The following is a 22,526-nucleotide window of genomic DNA, read 5'->3' on the forward strand; positions in this document are numbered from 1 at the left end:
ATTCTTCATTCTTGAGTAGACGTCACGATTCCATCATGAGTTCCTCCTCCAGGTTGGACAGTGGAGTTTTCATATCCCTACATGGTCAAGCTGGGACTGTCATGGCACTATGGAAAAATAATTTCAGGTCTCAGTACAATGAGGAACTTTCACTTTGAAGTGTCACCTTTCCAGAAATTATTGTTTCTTTGGTGTGCAGAGAGCATGTCGTAGAGGTCATTAACTTACTGAGCTCACTGGGTAGAATGTGGGTCTCATGCCACCATTGTTTTATTGTTTTGAGGCATGTCTCATGCCTCTGTTTCATGGTTTTATGATTAAGCAAACCTGTTTTCTTGAGTGATCATTAACTTACTGAGGTCTCCCAAAGCCCCCTAAAGTTCCCTCTATAATTGCCTAATGGGATTTCTGAGCTAACTATTTGATTATCCTACTCTGTCCCTATCAGTTCTCCCCTTTCTTCAGATTTGCTTGTGATTTGCCATAGGTTGTATGTACCAAATTGCAGTTCTTTGTTGTTTCCGTATACACCTATTTTGCTGGTAAAATAACTGACTGTTTTGTTTTAGGTCAACACCATCAGACTCTCCTGCAAATCCTATAGATTTGAGTGAGTCCTCTATTTTTAAGGTTCCCCCAAATATCATGAGATTCCTGCCCCTGCCAGGAAGTGGCTGATGAAGGCCGTATTCATCTTGCTGGTAAGCTTGCTGGTAATCTTGTAAGCAAGGTGCCAGGCCAGCTTTGTGAAGGGGCTTTATTGGCTCCATAAAGTCAACCTGAGTTCTTTGTCAAATCTGAGTCTCTGCACATCTCTCAAACATGGCATTCCATCCTTATTACTAGGATAAGCACATTGGTAATATAACCAATGTTTCTCGTTGTGTCCTATTATAAGGAGAACAGATTCTTAGAAACTAAGAGTTTCTGAATTCTGGAGGAATCTGGTAGAGAGAAGACATAAATGTTTCACCTTTGTTCACAAGATATATTTTACTAAATTACTGTGAGTCATAGATAGCTTAAGAGAGAGAAGTTTCCTTAAGTGTGGAGAGCGTGACTGTGTGCGTGCATGCTCGTTCGTGCCCAAATTTTTGCAAAACCCCAGGCAGGCAGATTCTTTACCACTGCAGCATCTGGGAGGACGAAGTGTGAGAAGACAAAACCTTAAAGAGCCTCAAAGCAATAAAGCAAAGTCACAAAAAGTATAATCATTCTTATCCGTTTATTCAAGTCCATATTATTAATTCTTGATCTTTTGTTAGCAATTTTATGAATCCAGTTTTTCCTTAGGGTTCTGTTCATTCTTACCCAGTTCAGTTTTATGGTCTTAAGGTTATCAGAAATGTGTATTTGTCAGAATTCCTTTTCTTGAATCTCCTTGATTCTGCGTACACTGGAGTGTTTTCCTTTTCCTCTGGCTCCATTTAACCTAGGAAAAATTCCTGCTGGATCTGAATATCAGCTATCATGAGTTCAGCCAGACTGGTGGCCTCTCACCTGATTTTCTTTCTGTCTGTTATCGAACTGTTAATCTCAGGAGGTAATCCACAAAAACTTTTGAGAATCCTTCGTGCATTTAAGGCATTCTTTAACTATGGCCCTTAGCTTGGCCTTTGACCGAGAAGTGACAGGTATCTAAGAAAGACTGTCTGCAATCTCAAGCGGTTTTATTTTCAAAATTAATTGTCTAATAGTCTCTTCAGAGTGGAAAGGGAATTCAGGCAAAGGATTACTAGGATAAGCACTCAAAGGAGGACAGAGAAGAGCAGTAGGAATTAAGTTAATCTCATGGTTGGTTTTGTTTTTTTTTCTTCTGTAAATTATCTTTTAGTTTAAATTTCTTATGTTTGTTTGTTTGTTTAATTTATTTAGTTATTTTAGTTTTGGTTGTTCTGGGTCTTCATTGCTGCACTTGGGTTTTCTCTAGCTGTGGCGAGCAGGGGCTACCCTTCATTGTAGTCTGCGAGCTTCTCACTGCGGTGGCTTCTCTTGTTGCAGAGCATGGGCTTCAGCAGCTGCAGCATGCAGTCTCAGTCTCTCTGCAGCACGTGGAATCGTCCTGGACCTGGGATCAAACCCATGTCCCCTGCATTGGCAGGCAGATTCCAATCCACTGTACCACCGGGGAAGTCCTAATCTTTTGTTGTGATACCTCTTGTATCTTTATTTTTTATTAGCCTTTTACAACAAATCTTTCAAGAGGCAATTTTGGAAACTTTGGGAGGCTTCCACATAAAATTCCAATTAAAATAGGTATCCCTCTAACTGTTTGATTTCAGAAGCCCTTTCTTGTAAGTATACTTCCTAAATGGTCTTATCTAATCAGAATATTCCCCACTTTGGTCATGGTAGTTGTAGGCTATAATTTCTCTGAGGGCTGGCAGCAACTGGGTCGGAACCTAGCCACAAATGAAATGGAACCCACATATTCTGTCTAGCTGGGTGTGCTAAGTCACTTCAGTCATGTCAGACTTTGTGACCCCATGGACTGTAGCCCACCATGCTCCTCTGTCCATGGGGATTTTCCAGGCAAGAATATGGGAGTGGGTTACCATGCCCTCCTCCAGGGGATCATCCTAGGGATAGAACCCACACCTCTTACATCTCCTGCATTGGCAGGCGGGTTCTTTACCACTAGCGCCACCTGGGAAGCCCTAATCGGCTTTACCTCAATACAAAAAAAAAAAAAAGTTAAAAAAAAAAGAGAAATGATTAAATATACAAACTAAAAAAAAAAAAAATGGGCTGTGGCTCAATTCTTGGAAATCCCCAACCCTTCCCCCACATAGTTGGAATAATCCTCCCATCCTTTAGCTTATGAAATTACCCATCCTTATAAAAAGTGACAAAGCTGTGCCCTGATGCCTCTCTCGCCTTCTGAGATGGCCCTCACTCTGTCTACAGAATGTGTGTCTCCCTCAACGAACCTTCTTTCGCTTTACCATGACTCGCTCTTGAGTTCTTTCTTGTGCAAAGCCAAGAACCCACACTTGGCAGCCATCCCAGGGACTTGCCTGAGACATGACCATCTTCTCGAGCCTTCCTTTCTTTCCTGCAAGAGGCGTCCCCAAGAGAGTGAAAAACATGCAGCCACCACACGATCCAGAAAGTTCACTCTCAAAGACAGCCTAAGAAGTAAAACCCTTTGTTGCTACAGGCGGTAAGAATGATGTTGTGAAAATGTATCTCCAGTTTCCCAATCGCGAGCCGCGTGCCTTCCGTTATGGAACTGTTAATCTTTGACACCCGGCAGGTGCTCCCGGCATGGATTTTTTTTTTTTTTAGCACTAACAAAGCAACAGAAGTTGACAAGACAAAAGCCTCTTATGGACAAGGACACCTTAGGACAAAGTCGCATAAGAGCTGGCAAGGTTGAACAGAGAGATTGCGGAGAGCCCAGTTGCAAGGCCAGGTCATTACCTGAGCATCTGACTAACTGACTGATTAGATCCATAGCTCATATGGTGTCCATGAGATGCACACTGGTACATGCACCTCCCTGCTGGCACGAGACTTGACAGAACATTCTCACTGGGCATAAAGTCAAGCGCTCAGGACATGGATGACAGAGACAAAAGAAAATAGTAACCCTCCCTGGAAAGAAGGGGGTCAATAGAAAACTCATAACATTCTTAGCAAAATCCGGGAGCGCCAAGGAACTAATTCCACAGATATTTTCTCCTGCTAATCTAAATTTACACAAAGAAAAAGACTCTCACCTCTCTTATTTCCATCAGATCCTTCAGGCAGAGATCCAGGAGACTGATGTGATAAGAATTCTTAATTTCTGCCAGCTTTTGCCTGAGGCCCCAGGTTCTCTCAGCTGCAACAGTCAATTACACAGATTAAACTACGGGGGAGGCATTTTTTTCTTTTACCCTTCTAGGGTCTTTGACTAGTCTAATAATTTAACTGATGTAGGACAGATTACCCTGGTGGGTCAGATAGTAAAGAATCTGCCTGCCAATTGAACCCAGGAGACCTGGGTTCAATCCCTGGGTCAGGAGGATTCCCTGGAGAAGGAAATGGCAACCCACTCCGGTATACTTGGTTGGAGAATTTGATGGACAGAGGAACCTGGCAGGCTACAGTTCATTGGGTCGCAAACAGCTGGACACGACTGAGTGATGAACACACACATAAGACAGATTAACGGGCTTCCCAGGTGGTGCTAGTGGTAAAGAACTCACCTGCCAATGCAGGAGACATAAAAGAAGTGGATTTGATTCCTGGGTTGGGAAGATCCCCTAGAGGAGGGCATGGCAACCCATTCCAGTGTTCTTGCCTGGAGAATCCATGGACAGAGGAGCCAGGCAGGCTACAGTTCATAGGGTTGCAAAGAGTCACACACGACTGGAGCGACTTAGCATGCAAGCACGCAAGACAGATTAACAGGAGAAAAGCAAACAAAAAAATCTTAAGAACATGTATACCTCCTGTGTGGGGCTCCCTGGCCGCTCACTGGTAAAGAATCAGCCTGTCAATGCAGGAGATGTGGATTCAGTTCCTGGGTTGGGAAGATCCCCTGGAGAAGGAAATGGTGACTTACACCAGTACTTTTGTCTGGGAAATCCCATGGACAGGGGAACCTGGCAGGCTACAGTCCCCGGGGTCACAAAGAGTCGGACATGACTTAGTAACTAAAAAACAGCAACACCTCTTGTATACGTGGAAGATCCCCAGGAAGAATAAGTAACTCCCCAAAATGGCAGAAACCCTCACCTTAAACACCATCTTCAGCTGAGGACAAAAGGAGTTGGGGGGGAAAGAATTTAAAAAAGATAATTCCCAGGTGATCCAGTGGTTAAGACTTTGTGCTTCCACTGCAAGGTGAATGTTCGATCCCTGGCCTGGGAACTAAGATCCTTCTTGCCCTGGGTGGCAGCTAAAAAATAATAAATAAATAATAGAGGTGGTGGTGGTGGAGAATCAGTTTGGGATGTCACCAGGAAAAGCACAGTGAACAAAGGTTAGATTTTTCAGCAGATTGAATTCTCAGTCTTCTGCACTGATAAGACTTTCTAGAGGTAAGGTCATTGTCCTCTTCCCAGAACACAGAGGGAGATACCCTTATAAATGGAGATTTCCCTTATACACATGAATGTCTCTTATCAAAGGGTAACTTCTACTCAGTTTTCAGAGCTTCTCCCATGTCTGCAATTTCTTAAAATAATCAGCCAAAGAGACATATTTTGGGGTGGCAACTTTTGCTCCCCCATAGTAGTAAGAATGGGGAAGAAGGGAAGACAGCTTAGGGACTGAGTTAGGAGTGAACAAGTGGTCCTCATATTTCAATGGGGTGATTTCCAAGTCCTGAGTTGTGGTACCCTCAGATGGTAAAGAATCTGCCTGCCAATGCAGGAGACCTGGGTTCAATCCCTGCATCAGGAGTGTTCCCTGGAGAAAGAAATGGCAACCCACTCCAGTATTCTTGCCTGGAGAATTCGATGGACAGAGGAACCTGGCAGGCTACAGTCCATGGGGTCGCAAAGAGTCAGACATGACTGACTGACTAACACACACACACACTCATTAGCATCTCATCCCAACCCTGTAAGGTGGTCAGGATCCACACTGTTATAGCTACTTAAACATGGAGGGACTGCAGTTTAAGAAAGTTGAAACAGCCAAATATGCACGGTTACAAGTGGCATGGACATCACACTGCCTCTCTCCTAATGGACTGTGGGAAGAACCATTGTAGAAACTGCTGGGTGCAGCTTGATGCAGTGAGAGGCTACGAAGATGACTCTGGACAACAGGTGGGAGGGCGGGGCAACGGGGCAGCCACAATGGGTCCTTTGCATGCCATCCCTGCAGTGGTCAGCCGCCTCTAGCAATGTCATGTCATGCTGGTCTCAGTTCCAGATGGTGAGAATGAGACTTCTCTGGCATTGGAGACTGGGCATAGACATTCACACCTAAAGCCTTGGTCACAAGGTAAGAGAGAATGAGGCAAACACTTGGGAAGAGTACACTGACTTTTATGCCTGTTAAAGGTTTGCTGGGACTTCCTTGGTGGTCCAGTGGTTAAGAATCCACCTGCCAATGCCGGGGATGCAGATTCAATCCCTGGTTGGGAAGATCCCACATGCCACGGAGCAACTAAACCCAAGCACCCTAGAGTCCATATACAGCAATGAAAGATCCCAAGTGCTGCAAATTAGTCAAACAAACAGATTAATTTTAAAATATATTTTTTAAAAAGTTTACTGAAACAGTAACCAATATTGTTGATTTTTGAAACAGGGATTAACACAATACATGGAGAAGATGAATGAAAAATGTAAAAAAGGTCCTGGAGCTCAGAGGAAGGAGTGCTAAATGAAAGGAAGACCCAGGGTGATCTCATGGGGGAGCTTCACAGGCTGAGAAAGGGGCATATGAGAAGGTACTGAAGCCCTAAAAGGCAGCCAGCATGTTTGCGGTGAGCAAGAAGGATGGATCGGCCACGGGGTGGGGCTCCCAGCAGATCCTTGGGAACCACTACCCAGAGTAGACCCTGAAAATCATCTGATGAAGACACGAATGAATGAGTGAATATAAGAAGAGTGAGGAATGGCTCCAGGAGGGTTCTGGTAAGAACTGCTCTGCTGTTGCTGCTGCTGCTAAATCGCTTCAGTCATGTCTGACTCTGTGCGACCCCATAGACGGCAGCCACCAGGCTCCCCCATCCCTGGGATTCTCCAGGCAAGAACACTGGAGTGGTTTGCCATCTCCTTCTCCAATGCATGAAAGTGAAAAGTGAAAGGGAAGTCACTCAGTCGTGTCTGACTTTTCACGATCCCATGGACTGCAGCCTACCAGGCTCCTCCATCCATGGGATTTTCCAGGCAAGAGTATTGGAGTGGGGTGCCATCGCCTTTTCCGAGAACTGCTCTGGGTAGGATTCAAACTGGGAAAAGCCTGGCATGCTGCTGGAAGGATGGCAAGACTGTATCATGGAGGAAGCAGGCAAACTCCTAAAGCAGGAGTGTGCTAGGAGGACCAGATCTATGATGTAGAAAGAGACTTTGGGGGACAAGTTGGAGCTGGGGTGGAATATAGGTGAGACATCCTACAAGAAGTAAGATCCGTTCAGAGGCACTGCAGCATCCCAGCAGAGAGAAGGGGAGGGAGTCTGCACTAAGGGAGAACTCTATTTTATTTTATTATTTTTGCCCCATCACGCAGCGTGTGGGATCTTAGTTCTGTGACCAGGGACTGAACCCAGGGCCATGACAATGAAAGTGAAACACAAGGGAACGGGGCAGACACAACCTTTAAAAGAATGACATAGCCTTTGGTGTTTAGTCACTCAGTAGTGTCTGACTCTTTGCAACCCCATGAGCTGTAGCCCACCAGGCTCCTCTGTCCATGGAATTTTCCAAGCAAAAACACTAGAGTGGGTTGCCATATCCTTCTGTGGGGGATTTTGCTGACCCAGAGACTGAACTCATGTCTCCTGCATTGGCAAGTGGATTCTTTATCACTGAGGCAAGGTAACGTAGCCATATGACATGACAGAAACTGGTTAGAACCAACCAGGTTCAAGATAGCAGAGGAGTTGACTTCCAGTAGACCTGAGCCTCATTAAACTCTCATTGTAATATATTAGCATATGCTGAATGACATGCCCACCAGTGTCATGGTGTTCTGTGGCCAACCATAAGAGGTCAGAAAGGGAGAGGTGGCCCAATTCCTGGAAATCTCCATCCCATACTCAAAACAGTTGGAAATAGCCGTTCCCTTCTGGAAGGGATCTTCCCAACCCAGGGATAGAACTTAGGTCTCCTGCATTGCAGGCAGATTCTTTACCAGCTGAGCTACCAGCGAAGCTTCCCAGTCATTAGGTTATGAAATTACCCACCCCTATAAAAATTGACAACCCATACACCTTCTGAGATGACCCTCACTCTGTCTGTGGTGTGTGTTTCTCTCTATGCTCTCTGAATAAATCCACATCTTACCTATCACTTTTTCACTGAATTCTTTCTGTGATGAGACATCAAGAGTCTGAGCTTCACTAAGTCCTGAAATGAAGTGTGATCGCAATTAAAAGACTGTGGGTTGAAGTCCCAACCGGAGTTGCACAGTTTCAAAAGCGCTGAGTCCTAACCTTGGGGCCACTAGGGAACTCCCCTAAGGGGGAATTTTAGAAGGCTGAAGTCTGCGGCATCATTTCCTTGCCCTACCTACCTCCTCCTGCTCTATTATTCATTACTCTCACTACTTGGATGGACTGGTGAGACTGTCCCCTTAGAGAAAATCCCCAGTTTTCCAACTGACTACAGGGTCCTTGAGGAATTAGGGTGATTTCGGAGAGGGATGAGCTTGCCATGGCTCCTGCCCCACAGAACCCTACCCTGGCACGCAGCAGTACCAAGGACCACAGCTCCTGGGGATCTTGTGAGGAACTCTTTGTGACCTTTGCACTTTATCAGGGACGAACAGACCAGCATGGGTGGCTTGGAGCTGAGGTCGTCTCAGCCAGCCAAGTGGGTCAAAGGGTGGGCAGAGTGGGGTGGTTACCCAGGAAGACAGAGCCTGGAAGGATGGAGCCCATGACACCAGTCCCCACAGAACTGGTGAGTGAGGTTTTCTGTCTTGTCCTCACCAGGAGTCTCTGAAGTCTGCAGCAGACTGGCGGAGTCCAGGTAGCAATCAGATCAGATCAGATCAGTCGCTCAGTCGTGTCCCACTCTTTGCAACCCCATGAATCGCAGCACGCCAGGCCTCCCTGTCCATTACCAACTCCCGGAGTTCACTCAGACTCACGTCCATCGAGTCGGTGATGCCATCCAGCCATCTCATCCTCTGTCATCCCCTTCTCCTCCTGCCCCCAATCCCTCCCAACATCAGAGTCTTCTCCAATGAGTCAACTCTTCGCATGAGGTGGCCAAAGTACTGGAGCTTCAGCTTTAGCATCATTCCTTCCAAAGAAATCCCAGGGCTGATCTCCTTCAGAATGGACTGGTTGGATCTCCTTGCAGTCCAAGGGACTCTCAAGAGTCTTCTCCAACACCACAGTTCAAAAGCATCGATTCTTCGGTGCTCGGTCTTCTTCACAGTCCAACTCTCACATCCATACATGACCACAGAGAAAACCATAGCCTTGACTAGACAGACCTTTGTTGGCAAAGTAATGTCTCTGCTTTTCAATATGCTATCTAGGTTGGTCATAACTTTCCTTCCAAGGAGTAAGCGTCTTTTAATTTCATGGCTGCAGTCACCATCTGTAGTGATTTTGGAGCCCAGAAAAATAAAGTCTGACACTGTTTCCACTGTTTCCCCATCTATTTCCCATGAAGTGGTGGGACCAAATGCCATGATCTTCGTTTTCTGAATGTTGAGCTTTAAGCCAACTTTTTCACTCTCCACTTTCACTTTCATCAAGAGGCCTTTGAGTTCCTCTTCACTTTCTGCCATAAGGGTGGTGTCATCTGCATATATGAGGTGATTGATATTTCTCCCGGCAATCTTGATTCCAGCTTGTGTTTCTTCCAGTCCAGTGTTTCTCATGATGTACTCTGCATATAAGTTAAATAAACAGGGTGACAATATACAGCCTTGACGAACTCCTTTTCCTATTTGGAACCAGTCTGTTGTTCCATGTGCAGTTCTAACTGTTGCTTCCTGACCTGCATACAGATTTCTCAAGAGGCAGGTCAGGTGGTCTGGTATTCCCCATCTCTTTCAGAATTTTCCACAGTTTATTGTGATCCACACAGTCAAAGGCTTTGGCATGGTCAATAAAGCAGAAATAGATGTTTTCTTGGAACTCTTGCTTTTTCGATGATCCAGCAGATGTTGGCAATTTGATCTCTGGTTCCTCTGCCTTTTCTAAAACCAGCTTGAACATCAGGAAGTTCACGGTTCACATATTGCTGAAGCCTGGCTTGGAGAATTTTGAGCATTACTTGACTAGCGTGTGAGATGAGTGCAATTGTGTAGTAGTTTGAGCATTCTTTGGCATTGCCTTTCTTTGGGATTGGAATGAAAACTGACCTTTTCTAGTCCTGTGGCCACTGCTGAGTTTTCCAAATTTGCTGGCATATTGAGTGCAGCACTTTCACAGCATCATCTTTCAGGATTTGGAATAGTTCAACTGGAATTCCATCACCTCCACTAGCTTTGTTCGTAGTGATGCTCTCTAAGACCCACTTGACTTCATGTTCCAGGATGTCTGGCTCTAGGTCAGTGATCATACCATTGTGATTATCTGGGTCGTGAAGATCTTTTTTGTACAGTTCTTCTGTGTATTCTTGCCATCTCTTCTTAATATCTTCTGCTTCTGTTAGCAAAGAGACTGGTTAATCAGAGGGAGGGTGAAAGTCAAAGACAGCCAAAGAGGTCAGGCCTGGGGCAGTGACAGGGAATGTGATGTGACATGGAGCACCTCACAGGCAGAGGACCAGCTGGCCCAAGCCAAAAGCTCTTTCTGGCCACTTTTGTCTCTTCCCTCCTTTGGTTAATAAATATGGCCAAGTCACCTCACTCTTTAAAAAGTCTTCACAGTCATCTTTTTTTCAAGCCACCACTGCTCCTTCACAGGCCATTAATTGTTGAATTTGGTGAACCACAGACCCTTTCTGGGTCTACTTTCTGTCTCCTATTCATTTCTCAGATTGCTATAATCTTCTCCAATTCTGAGAGTGGTGGTAACCATCCCTCCTATCTGTCTAGCATGTTCAGTTCAGTTCAGTCGCTCAGTCATGTCCAACTCTTTGCGACCCCATGGATGGCAGCATGCCAGGCTTCCCTGTCCAGCACCAACTCCTGAAGCTTACTCAAACTCATGTCCATCAAGTCGGTGATGCCATCCGACCACCTCGTCCTCTGTCCTCCCCTTCTCCTCCTGCCTTCAATCTTGCCCAGCATCAGGGTCTTTTCAAATGAGTCAGTTCTTCACATCAGGTGGCCAAAGTATTGTGCTTCAACTTCAGCATCAGTCCTTCCAATGAATATTCAGGACTGATCTCCTTTAGGATGGACTGGTTGGATCTTCTTGCAGTCCAAGGGACTCTCAAGAGTCTTCTCCAACACCACAGTTCAAAAGCATCAATGACCTCTATCAGGTTAGGGCATGCAAAGGGCTCTCAAGTGCACAAAAGCCCTTAGTCCAGTGCCTTCCTCCTCCTCCTCCTCACTCCTAAGGTAGCTACTGTGACTCCATCTTTGCAGAAGAGGACTCCAATGCTCAGGAAGATGACAGACCTTCAACCAGCAGATACTAAACAGAGTCTGCCCCCACCAAGGCTTCTGGAATCTGATCTGAAAAGTCACCAGCGAGTGCGGTCACCCCTTCTCGGCCTTCTGAGAGGCATCTGGCAGGCTGACATCCCCTCCCTCCCGCCAGGCCATGTCCCTTGGCTCTTGGACAAGACGCGGTCCTGATTCTACTACTGAGCCACCCCTTCTTTTATCTCTTCTGTTTATTTCTCTTGCTCTTCCTCCCCACTAAATGTTATTGGCCCTTGACTCAGTATTTTCATGCACCACATCTAGGGTGACTCCACCTCTCAAATCTATGTCCATGTAACTCCTGAGGCATGCAAAACTAACCATCCCACTACCCCAGGTAACCTCCCTGAGTCCAGAGACAGGCCTGCCCAGGTGTGTTTCCTGGGCGTACTCAGGTCTAACCTTCACTGTTTCTGGTATAGAGCTGAATTTGTCCTCTTCCGTTCCCAAAGCCCTTCCTTTGAACACATCCATTTCTATTAATGGTACCACTCCTCTTCCTGTCATTCCATCAGAATTCTAGAGTGACTTTCACTTCTCTTGCTTCCCACTCTTGCAAAAAAGTTGTTATTGGGGATCTCCCTGGTGGTTCGGTAGTTAAGACTCCACTCCCTGGTGCCAATGCAAGGGGTTCAGGTTGGATCCCTAGTCAAGGAACTAAGATCCCACATACCCTAAGGCACAGCCAAAAGACTAAAAACAAAAAGGTTGTGTTCGACAGATTCTACCTCCATCACTGTTTCCCATCAGCCCCTCTTGTTCTGATGCCGCTGCTGCTGCTCTCATTGAAGGTCCTCCAAAACCCCCAGCTACTGATGTACTGCTGCAGTGCCCTTTGGCTCAGCCTGGCTCTTACTGGGACTTATGCCCAAACACTTTCCATGGTTTCACAATGCCCTACCCAGTGAATCAGCCAGGGATGAGGCAAGGAAGGAAAGGACATAAATGGCAGTAATGTTTCCTGAAGATGTTGTTCTTGCCCAGACCTCCAGCTCAAAAGGCTAAAAAAATACAGGATGTCATCAGTGATGAGGGGAAATGACCTATCTCTGTGCCAAATCATAGTAGAAACATCCTCTGTCATTCTGATCATGAGGCCAACTAATGACTAAGGAGGTGGGTGTCTTACTGCAAAAAAGCTGCTTCTTGTTAGCCTGCAGATTGAAAGAGGATGAACAAAAAATAATAAAGTTTCGGCTAGGGGGAAGCACTGGGTCCTGGAATAAGAACCAAAATAGGAGGAGCCTCCTGGAGACCTAAAGAGGAGATCGAACACAATATATATATATATATATATATATATAAACAAGGGTGACTCTACCTGGTGGGGAACCAGGATAAGAACGAAGGGGTGATGCTCAGTCTAGAATACCTGGGAATCTAGTATCCTTACTGCTCATTCTAACATCAGATATAAACATGCATTTTTACAGAGCATCGGAGTTAGGGAAGGACAGTGACATGAGCCATGGATCAGACCCCAGAGAATACCCATATTACAAAGCCCAGATTCTAGCACAAGCTCAGGCCCCTGTTGGCTGTGTGACCCTCCTTGACCAGGTCACTTTATCCCTCTGAGCCTGTCTCTTCATCTGTTAAATGTAGGTAATACCTGCCTCACAGGATCATGAAGATATAATCAGACAAATACAATAAAAACTAAAAACACTTGACCATCTATGAAGTAATATACACGATATAAGGGACTTATGATTCTTGTTCTTTCTACTGTTTCGTCTCAGTGGTGCTGGAGCTTGCCTGCTTTTGCCACTGTTTGTTTCTTTGACTGTCAGGACCAATAAGGAACATTTCTTGAACATTTCCTATGCACAAAGCTCTGCTAAATTATTTAAACCCAGGATTTGTTTTACTCTTCATAGCAGTCCTACAAGGACGACTAAGGACACTAAGGCTCAGAGAGGTTAAGTAGCTTGCCGAAGATTCCACAAGCAGGGATGGAAAATATATCTGATTCTGTAGCCCATGCCCTTCCCATCATGCACTCCTTGGTGAGTGTCTAAACGCTAAAGGGTAAAACCTAAAACCATTCAGTCATTCATTCATGCAACAGCTGTTGATCGAGTGCCCACTCACACCAGGCTCAACAGAAACAAGGTGGCCAAAGTCAGTGGATAGAGCAGTCCTCGCGGGAGGAAGAGCTGCTCTGGGAACCTTGGGCCTGTGGCCAAGTTTGCTAACTTCAAGTACATTTGGTCATTTCTTTATTTTCCAGGAAAGAACCGTTTTTTCCCCAATATTTATTTGGATGTGCGAGATCTTAGTTATGGCACATGAGATTTTTAGTTTTGGCAAGTGAACTCTTTTTTGCAGCATGTAGGATCCAGTTCCCTGACCAGGGATCCCACCTGGGTCCTCTGGATCAGGAGAGTAGAGTCTTCCAGGGAAGCTCCTACATTTGGTCATTTCAGAATGTCACAGTTTTTAGAGCTGGGAGAGCCTCATTAGATCACCAAGACGGCTAAGGCCCAGCAAGCCTGAAGGCCTTGAACCAAGGCTGTGTGGCAAACTAGTGGAAAATAGGAAGACTGGAAGCTCAGGTTTTCTGAAAGATCAAAGCTCTTTCATCAGCGATCTAGTTATGGACAGCAAACAAGACAGATTCACATGGCAAGACTTCATCCAACACAACAAAACATGTATGTGTGTTTGAGCAGGAGGCTGATGGGGTCTCAGAGCTCCAAAGGGTCTCAGAGCCTGTATCCTGAAGGTTCCTCCTGCCTCGCCCTTGGTCACATCTCTGTCCTGTCTTCTCACCTTGTAGAGACCCAGGGTTCATAGGCTCCAATCTGCTGGGACTTACAGGCCCTGGCAAGCTAGTCTCCAGCTACCATCCCCACTCATAGTCTTTGGTTTGCCAGACAGCTGACTCACATACTTGTGCCCGAACATGGGGTGACCTTTGGAGGGAACATCCTGACAACTGAACATGCCCTTACTGACCCATTTTACAGTTGGGGGAATCAGAACTCAATGAAGTTAAGTAATTCACATAAGTGGGATTTGACCTTTAGGTCTAATTATAAAGTACAAGCTCTTTCCAAACTAACAATTGATTAACCCTTTGGATGCTCTGTTAAAAGAGAGGAAAAGGAAAAGATAGATACCATTAGATATCACTTATATGTAGAATCTAAAATATGACACAAATAAACTTATCTACAAAACAGGAACAGACTTATAGACAGAGAACAGACTTGCGGTTACCAAGGGGGCACAGGGTGTGGGGGAGGGTTGGGTTGGGAGTTTGGGATCAGCAGACACAAATTATTGTATATCGAATGGATAAACAACCAGGTTCTACTGTGTACCACAGGGAACTCTGCTCAATGCCGTGTGGCAGCCTGGATGGGAGGGGAGTTTGGGGGAGGATACATGTGTATGTATGGATGGATCACTTTGCTGTGCGCCTGAAACTATCACAATATTGTCAATCAGCTATATTACAATACAAGATGAAAAGTTTTTTTAGAAATTCTAGAATATCAAAATAGGAGGAGCTTCCTGGAGATGTGAAGAGGAGACCGAACATAATGTATATAAAAACAAGGCTGGACTACCCTGGTGGTCCAGTGGACAAGAATCCACCTGCCAAGGCAGAGAACATGGGTTCGATCCAGGCCAGGAAAATATCACTGCTGCAGGGCAACTAAGCCTGTGCGCCACAAGTACTGAGCATGTGCTCTAGAGCCTGTGCTCCGAGACAAGGGAAGCCACCGCGGTGAGAAGCCCAAGCACCGCAACTAGAGGGTAGCCCCTGCTCGCCAGAAAGAAGACCCAGAGCAGCTAAAAAGAAAATAATATATTTTTTAAAAAACCAAACAAGGGTGACTATCTGGTGGGGAACTGGTGTAAGAATGAATGGGTGATGCTTAGTCTAGAATACTTGGGAATCCAGTATTCTTATTTCTCATTCTAACGTCAGATGTGATTATAATGCATTTTCACAGAGCATCCAGGTCAGGGAAGGATACTGACGTGGACCATGGGCCAGACCCCAGAGAATATGGGTATTACAAGGCCCAGAGTCTAGTCCAAGCTCTGATCCCCTCTGTCTGTGTGACCCTCCTTGACCAGGTAGGTCACTTTATTCCTCTGAGCCTGTCCCTTCTGAAAAATGGAGGTAAACCCTACCTCACAGGATTCTGAAGATACGATCAGACAAATACAGCAAAACTAACACTTGACCATCTATGATGAAATACACACAGTGTAAGGGACTTACGATTATTGCCATTTCTACCATTTCATCTCAGTTGTTCTGGGGCTTGTGTGCTCTTGCCACTGTTTCTTTGACTGTCAGGACTGATAAGGAACGTTTCCTGAGCATTTCCTATGCACCAAACACTATGTTAAATTCTTTAAATCCATTACCCATATGAAGCCTCATAACAATCCTACAAGGACTAATAAGGACACTAAGGCTCAGAGAGGTTAAGTAGCTTGCCCAGGGTCCACAGCTTACAAGCTTAAAAGCAGAGTTGGACTATGGCTGCTTCTGTAGCCCAAGCACTTTCCACCAAATTGTCCTCCTCAGTAAGAGTAGTGTCTAAATGCTAAATGGTAAAAACAGAAACCATTCATTCATTCATGCCACAGCTGTTGATCAAGGGCCCACTCATACCAGGCTCAACAGGAACAAGGTGGCCAAAGTCAGTGGATGGAGCAGCCCTCCTGGGAAGAAGAGCTGCTCTGGGGACCTTGGGTTCGCTGCCAAGTTTACTAAGTTCAAGTGCATTTGCTCATTCCAGAATGTCATAGTTTTTACAGCTAGGACAACCTCTTTAGGTCACCAAGATGGCTAAGGCCCAGCAAGCCTGAAGGCTTTGAACCAAGGCTGTGTGGCAAACTAGTGGAAAAAAGAAAGACTGGAAGCTCAAGTTCTGACTCAAAGATCACAGCTCCTTCATCGGTGATCTAGTTATGGACAGCAAACATGACAGATTTACATGGCAAGACCTCATCCAACATGACAAAACATACATGTGTGTTTGAACAGGAGGCTGATGGGGTCTCAGAGCTCCAGAGGGTCTCAGAGCCTGGATCCTGAAGGTTCCTCCTGCCTTTCCCTTGGCCACATCTATGTCCTCTCTTCTCACCTTGTAGAGACCCAGGGTTCATAGGCTTCAATCTGCTGGGACTTACAGGTCCTGGCAGGCTAGTCTCCAGCTAACACCAGTACTCGCTTGTGCCCAAACATGGAGTAACCTAAGGAAGGGAAAGTCCTGAGAACTGAACATGCCTTTACTGGCCCCATTTTACAGTTGCAGAAATTGGAGCTCTGTGAAGTTGTAATTCACGTAACTGGGATTTGAACATTAGGTCTAATTGCAAACTATAAGTTCTTTCCAAACTAGCAATTGATTAACCTTTTGGATGCTTGGCTTTCCCATTTGCAAAAACAGAGATTTGACAAACCTAGATAGCCTACTAAGAAGCAGCAGACAAAGGTCTGTATAGTCAAAGCTATGGTTTTTCCAGTAGTCATGTATGGATGTGAAAGTTGGATGCTTTCGAACTGTGGTGTTGGAGAAGGTTCTTGAGAGTCCCTTGGACAGCAAGGAGATCAAACCAGACAATCTTAAAAGGAAATCAACCTGACTACTCATTGGAAGGACTGATGCTGAAACTGGAATACCAATACTTTGGCCACCTGATATAAAGATCCAATTCATTGGAAAAGACCCTGATGCTGGGAAAGACTGAAGACCAAAGGGTAAGGGGGTGTCAGAGGATGACATGGTTAAACAGCATCAACGACTTCAATGGACAGGAATCTGAGCAAACTCTGGGAGATAGTGAAGGACAGAGGAGACTGGTGTGAGCAGTCCACGGGGTCACAAAAAGGCAGACACAACTTGGTGACTAAACAGCAGCAAACAAAAAACAAAGATACATACACACAGTGCTCACTTCCGGGGGCTGCAATCAATGAATAGAAAAGCACTTTGAATTGTTACAGATGCTGATGAAATGATACTGAAGCATATCTATGTATGTGAAGTGAAGTGAAAGTCACTCACTCGTCTCTGACTCTTTGAGACCCCATGGACTTAGACCATAGAATCCTCCAGGCCAGAATACCGGAGTGGGTAGTTTTTCCCTTCTCCAGGGGATCTTCCCAACTCAGGGATCGAACCCAAGTCTCCCACCTTGCTCAGCTGGATTCTTTACCAGCTGAGTCACAAGGTATAGATAGAATGTTTACACCTCTCTATAAGTTTGGAGCCCATCTTTGCATGAAATGTTCCCTTGGTATCTCTAATTTTCTTGAAGAGATCTCTAGTCTTCCCCGTTCTGTTGTTTTCCTCTATTTCTTTGCACTGATCACTGAAGAAGGCTTTCTTATCTCTTCTTGCTATTCTTTGGAACTCTGCATTTAGATGCTTATATCCTTTCTTTTCTCCTTTGCTTTTCGCTTCTCTTCTTTTCACAGCTATTAGTAAGGCCTCCCCAGACAGCCACTTTGCTTTTTCGCATTTCTTTTCCATGGGGATGGTCTTGATCCCTGTCTCCTGTACAATGTCACGAACCCCATTCCATAGTTCATCAGTCACTCTATCTATCAGATCTAGGCCCTTACATCTATTTCTCACTTCCACTGTATAATCATAAGGGATTTGATTTAGGTCATACCTGAATGGTCTAGTGGTTTTCCCTACTTTCTTCAATTTAAGTCTGAATTTGGTAATAATGAGTTCATGATCTGAGCCACAGTCAGCTCCTGGTCTTGTTTTTGCTGACTGTATACAGCTTCTCCATCTTTGGCTGTGAAGAATACAATCAATCTGATTTCGGTGTTGACCATCTGGGGATGTCCATGTGTAGAGTCTTCTCTTGTGTTGTTGGAAGAAGGTGTTTGCTATGACCAGTGTATTTTCTTGGCAAAACTCTATTAGTCTTTGCCCTGCTTCATTCCGTATTCCAAGGCCAAATTTGCCTGTTACTCCAGGTGTTTCTTGACTTCCTACTTTTGCATTCCAGTCCCTATAATGAAAAGGATATCTTTTTTGGGTGTTAGTTCTAAAAGGTCTTGTAGGTGTTCATAGAACCGTTCAACTTCAGCTTCTTTAGCATTACTGGTTGGGGCATAGACTTGGATTACTGTGATATTGAATGGTTTGCCTTGGCAATGAACAGAGATCATTTTGTCGTTTTTGAGATTGCATCCAAGTACTGCATTTCAGACTCTTTTGTTGACCATGATGGCTACTCCATTTCTTCTGAGGGATTCCTGCCCACAGGAGTAGATATCATGGTCTTCTGAGTTAAATTCACCCATTCCAGTCCATTTTAGTTCGCTGACTCCTAGAATGTCAACATTCACTCTTGCCATCTCTTGTTTGACCACTTCCAATTTGCCTTGATTCATGGACCTGACATTCCAGGTTCCTGTGCAATATTGCTCTTTACAGCATTGGACCTTGCTTCTATCACCAGTCACATCCACAGCTGGGTATTGTTTTTGCTTTGGCTCCATCCCTTCATTCTTTCTGGAGTTATTTCTCCACTGATCTCCAGTAGCATATTGGGCACCTACTGACCTGGGGAGTTCCTCTTTCAGTATCCTATCATTTTGCCTTTTCATACTGTTCATGGGGTTCTCAAGGCAAGAATACTGAAGTGGTTTGCTATTCCCTTCTCCAGTGGACCACATTCTGTCAGATCTCTCCACCATGACCCGCCCATCTTGGGTTGCCCCACGGGCATGGCTTAGTTTCATTGAGTTAGACAAGGCTGTGGTCCTAGTGTGATTAATTGACTAGTTTTGAGTATGGTTTTAGTGTGTCTGCCCTCTGATGCCCTCTTGCAACACCTACGTCTTACTTGGGTTTCTCTTACCTTGGGTGTGGGATATCTCTTCATGGCTGCTCCAACAAAGCGCAGCGGTTGCTCCTTACCTTGGACAAGGGGTATCTCCTCACCACTGCCCTTCCTGACCTTCAACGTGGGATAGCTCCTCTAGGCCCTTCTGTGCCCTCGCAGCCACCGCTCGTTGGACGTGGGGTTGGTCCTCCCGGCCGCCACCCCTGGCCTCGGACGTGCGGTAGCTCCTCCTGGCAGCTGCCACTGGCATGGTCTTGGGTAGCTCCTCCCAGCCGCCGCCCCTGACCTCGGTCTTGGGTAGCTCTTCTTGGCCGTTCCCGCGCCGTTGCAGCCTGGCACTCTCGGCCACTGCCCCTGACCTCGGACGTGGGGTAACTCCTCTTGGCCGCCGCCCTTTGGTCATGGGGTCCTCCCGGCTTCTGCCCCTGACCTCGGACGTGGGGTAGCTCTTCTCGGAGGCACTTTAGTGCGCCGGTCGCAGCCACCCGCGCTTCAGTGCCCCGGCTTTTCATGCAAAGATGGGCTCAATAAAGGACAGAAATGGTATGGACCTAACAGAAGCAGAGGATATCAGAAGAGGTGGCAAGAATACACAGAAGAACTGTACAAAAAAGATCTTCACAACCCAGATAATCACAATGGTGTGATCACTGACCTAGAGCCAGACATCCTGGAATGTGAAGTCAAGTGGGCCTTAGAAAGCATCACTACGAACAAAGCTAGGGAGGTGATGGAATTCCAGTTGAGCTATTTCAAATCCTGAAAGATGATGCTGTGAAAGTGCTTTACTCAATATACCAGCAAATTTGGAAAACTCAGCAGTGGCCACAGGACTAGAAAAGGTCAGTTTTCATTCCAATCCCAAAGAAAGGCAATGCCAAAGAATGCTCAAACTACTGCACAATTGCACTCATCTCACACACTAGTCAAGTGATGCTCAAAATTCTCCAAGTTCAGGCTTCAGCAATACGTGAACCGTGAACTTCCTGATGTTCAAGCTGGTTTTAGAAAAGGCAGAGGAACAAGAGATCAAATTGCCAACATCTGCTGGATCATCAAAAAAGCAAGAGAGTTCCAGAAAAACATCTATGTCTGCTTTATTGACTATGCCAAAGCCTTTGACTGTGTGGATCACAATAAACTGTGGAAAATTCTGAAAGAGATGGGAATACCAGACCACCTGATCTGCCTCTTGAGAAATCTGTATGCAGGTCAGGAAGCAACAGTTAGAACTGCACATGGAACAACAGACTGGTTCCAAATAGGAAAGGGAATACGTCAAGGCTGTATATTGTCACCCTGTTTATTTAACTTCTATGCAGAGTACATCATGAGAGACGCTAGACTGGAAGAAACACAAGCTGGAATCAAGATTGCCGGGAGAAATATCAATAACCTCATATATGCAGATGATACCACCCTTATGGCAGAAAGTGAAGAGGAACTAAAAAGCCTCTTGATTGAAAGTGAAAGTGGAGAGTGAAAAAGTTGGCTTAAAGCTCAACATTCAGAAAACAAAGATCATGGCATCCGGTCCTATCACTTCATGGCAAATAGATGGGGAAACAGTGGAAACAGTGTCAGACTTTATATTTTTGGGCTCCAAAATCACTACAGATGGTGACTGCAGCCATGAAATTAAAAGACGCTTACTCCTTGGAAGGAAAGTTATGACCAACCTAGACAGCATATTGAAAAGCAGAGACATTACTTTGCCAACAAAGGTCCGTCTAGTCAAGGCTATGGTTTTCTCTGTGGTCATGTATGGATGTGAGAGTTGGACTGTGAAGAAGACCAAGCACCGAAGAATTGATGCTTTTGAACTGTGGTGTTGGAGAAGACTCTTGAGAGTCCCTTGGACTGCAAGGAGATCCAACCAGTCCATTCTGAAGGAGATCAGCCCTGGGATTTCTTTGGAAGGAATGATGCTAAAGCTGAAACTCCAGTACTTTGGCCACCTCATGCGAAGAGTTGACTCATTGGAGAAGACTCTGATGCTGGGAGGGATTGCGGGCAAGAGGAGAAGGGGACGACAGAGGATGAGATGGCTGGATGGCATCACCGACTCGATGGACGTGAGTCTGAGTGAACTCCGGGAGTTGGTGATGGACAAGGAAGCCTGGCGTGCTGTGATTCATGGGATCGCAAAGAGTAGGAAAGGACTGAGCAACTGAACTGAACTGATAAAGTTCGAGGCAATTCAGCATCATTAATAATATAATTGGGAGATTGCTGAATCAGTACTACAATTTAGATATTTGGCTTCTAATCCAAGGGCTCCTTGCCAAAGAGGCCAGCAGAACTGGGCAGAAATGCTGCTAGTGTTCTCCAGGGCTCTCTTCCCACGACTGCTGTCAGGTTTGATAGATGGCCTCACAGTTCAGCTTCTGAGTGACTTACTCTGAGAGGCTTCAGTTCAGTTCAGTCGCTCAGTTTCCCTTCATCCTGCCCTGCAGCCCAGGGAAGCACTCTGTGTTCCCCTAGCAGGGCCATGCGTGACCTTCAGTCTTCCTGGTCCCTGCTCCTCTCCTGGACAGACTGCCACCACCCACCCCCAGCCTTGCGGGTGGGTTAGTCGCTCAGTCGTGTCAGCCTCTGGCCCCAGTGCTGGGCTGGGCAGCCAGGGCCCCCTTCAAAAGTGAGTGTGGTAGAGGGGAGAGCCCTGCTCTCTGCTAGGACACATCCCTGCATGGCCTTTGAGTTGCCTGCTATGTGCCCCTGGACAAGTCACTTCTTTCTTTCACTCGGCATTTCTAGGTGTGGTGGGACTTTGAAGTGTTCGCCTTAGCTAAGGCAAACTCCCTTTCCTGGAATTGCCCTCCCTGTGGGGCGGCCAGGAGAGACAGGTGTGCAGGACTTGAGGGTGCAGGGGAAGCACAGCCCTTTTGTGTTCTGAGGATGGAGCAGGGAGGACAGAGGCGGGGCGGCTCAGGGACACTTGTCAGTGGTGGGGCAGCCCCTGAGCCCACAGCCCCTGCACGCTGGGCTGGGAGTGTGTGCCTCTGGGGTGTGGGGCCCCAGCTGGTCCCGAGGGTCACCACAACATGGAGATCACAGGTGGTGAGAGCTCTTCCAGTCTGTCCCTCATCCTCCCCACTCTGTGTCCATCTTCCCTCCTGAACTGGCCCCGCGGAGATGCAGGGAGGACACCTTACCCAGACAGCAGAACCAGGCCACCAGTGTGGGAACTTGGACCCCAGATCAGACCCGGACTCTGGCTCTTAGCGTATTCTGTGACAGGGACCCTTCCAGACAATGGAAATAAGAAAACAAATGTCAGCCCCATTTACGGTCTGGATCCCCCATTGGTACGATGAGAGGAGAGGTTAAATGATCTTTAAGATCTCAGCTGGAGAAGGAAATGGCACCCCACTCCAGTATTCTTGTCTGGAGAATCTCATGAACAGAGGAGCCTGGCGGGCTACGTGGGGGCTACATGGGGTCGCAAAGAGTCG

General features: G+C 46.1%; 1 protein-coding gene and 1 long non-coding RNA gene across 2 annotated transcripts in view; both read left to right on the top strand.

Annotated features, from left to right (window-relative positions):
* Positions 1-22,526, top strand: part of FADS1 (fatty acid desaturase 1) — a 107,029-nt gene that overhangs the window by 5,861 nt on the left and 78,642 nt on the right. The window lies entirely within an intron of this gene.
* Positions 5,474-6,528, top strand: LOC113886567. Its single transcript, XR_003509471.1, has 2 exons — positions 5,474-5,943; positions 6,253-6,528. It is a non-coding gene; the product is annotated as an uncharacterized LOC113886567 (long non-coding RNA).

The sequence above is a fragment of the Bos indicus x Bos taurus genome, chromosome 29 (genome assembly GCF_003369695.1).
Source record: "Bos indicus x Bos taurus breed Angus x Brahman F1 hybrid chromosome 29, Bos_hybrid_MaternalHap_v2.0, whole genome shotgun sequence".
In the NCBI taxonomy this organism is placed as follows: Eukaryota; Metazoa; Chordata; class Mammalia; order Artiodactyla; family Bovidae; genus Bos; species Bos indicus x Bos taurus.